We start from the raw sequence: 1,776 nt of genomic DNA on the forward strand, positions 1-1,776 counted from the left end.
AGTTCACTCCCTCTCAATTACAAACACAACATTTTGCAATCTTTATGTTAATATTCTCATCCCAACTATAAGCAGCGTATTGTAACACTGTCATACCAGAATTATTTACCAATTCAATATCATTTTCTAACATCAATTCCACTAAATACTCCACAAAACCAGTAGATACAAGGAATATAGGATAACTCGATGTAACATTTGTACCTCAGAAGATGAAGAATCGAAGACCCAACCTCCTTCATCAGTATCTAGAGATGCCAGATAACCTTCTTTATTTAGAACAGGCAAACCATGTCCTATTATACAATAAAGGGGTCAACTTATGATAAGAACAAATAACAAAAGTTCTTTTAATTTTTGGACAGAAATTGCAATAAATTGAAATAGCAAAAAATTGTTGTAACGCATAAGAACATCAGTAGAAATAGAAATTAAGAAGAGAAGAAAAAAATGAATGAAAAATCAAAGGAAAAAATTAATCAAGAAAAAAATTATGGCTTGCTAATCTCTGTTGGGATGCAAAAGATTCCTAATGAACTGAGCCAGCAACTGAAGATAAGAACAAACCTGAATTTTCTGACGTGCTTCCTTGTGCACTTGAAACTGGATTTGGTCCCTCCATATATAATATTTGACATACCTCTAAACAAAAGATAAAGTAAGAGGTAAGACATAAAACAAGAAGAAGCAAGAGAGTAATACTCCAGAATCCCCAATTTTCAGCCGAACTAGCACATAGCAAAGCTGACCTTACAATCTGACTGGGCAGAACAAGTCCTTTTCCATCAACACATCATTTTTCATTATAGTAATCCATTGACTCCTCAGCAGTTGGAAAGAACTGCAGCACATTTAATTTGCCAAATCTAAGTAAAAATGAGCAGCATAAAGAGAAAGATGGAGTAAATGTAAAGTAGGTTCATTAAATTTAGAAGAAAATGTTTAGATACTACTCACCTTTAAGAATATGAAATCCATTTTCAAAATACTGTACAGAATCTTCACATGTAAAAAAAACCCTTTCAATTGCAGGAATTCTAAGCTGCAATCTCATTCTTGTAAACTCATCCCTTCGCCTTTCCTAAACACAGCAGCTGAATAGGCAATCAATTAAAACTAGAACCTTAATCATCAGCAATAATTTCTAATCATAAGAGTTGAATCCCAAATCAAATTCAAATAGAAACCCCAATCACAGATTTTTGAAGTCAAACAGGACGCGAGAACATAAATAGCAAGAGAGACCTGGTGACCGGAGAGCTGGTGAACTGCAGTCCGGCAAACATCTCCGGCTTTCTTGAAAGGTCAAAATTGGCCATAAGAATTAAGAACGTAAAGCAAACAGAACCTTTTTTTCAAACTCTGCAACCAAGATTACGGGCACTGATGTTACAATTTTATAGCCCTTTACAACAATTACAACAGCATCAACTGCAAATTTTACTGCAGCTAGAATTGCAACCACAAATCCAAACCATGATGGGACAAATAAACTTTTTCTTCAACAAACCATTTAATTTTGTAACAAATTAATTAAATTCATAAATTTAGAAGCAATCCTCCAGCACCGTTGATTACCCTAAACACAGAATTGGGTATTGGATGGAATCAAAACTATTCAAGTGTTTAGAAAATTTTCGTGATCAAATGGTAAAAAAGAATGTCTTGGCCTCAGATGCCGTGAACAAAACACCAAACAAATTACTCAAATCTAATTAACTAAATACAGTTCAATACAAATGTCACCTGAAAAATAAATAAACATCTTAAAATGTC

The 1,776-nt window shown here is 33.6% G+C and overlaps 1 long non-coding RNA gene across 1 annotated transcript; it reads right to left on the bottom strand.

Moving 5' to 3' along the window:
• Positions 1-292: 292 nt before the first annotated feature.
• Positions 293-1,074, bottom strand: LOC112729289 (uncharacterized). Its single transcript, XR_003166461.3, has 3 exons — positions 958-1,074; positions 750-841; positions 293-642 (listed from the first exon to the last, which is right to left on the bottom strand). It is a non-coding gene; the product is annotated as an uncharacterized lncRNA (long non-coding RNA).
• Between the last annotated feature and the right edge of the window lie 702 nt (positions 1,075-1,776).

The sequence above is a fragment of the Arachis hypogaea genome, chromosome 12, assembly GCF_003086295.3.
Source record: "Arachis hypogaea cultivar Tifrunner chromosome 12, arahy.Tifrunner.gnm2.J5K5, whole genome shotgun sequence".
In the NCBI taxonomy this organism is placed as follows: domain Eukaryota; kingdom Viridiplantae; phylum Streptophyta; class Magnoliopsida; order Fabales; family Fabaceae; genus Arachis; species Arachis hypogaea.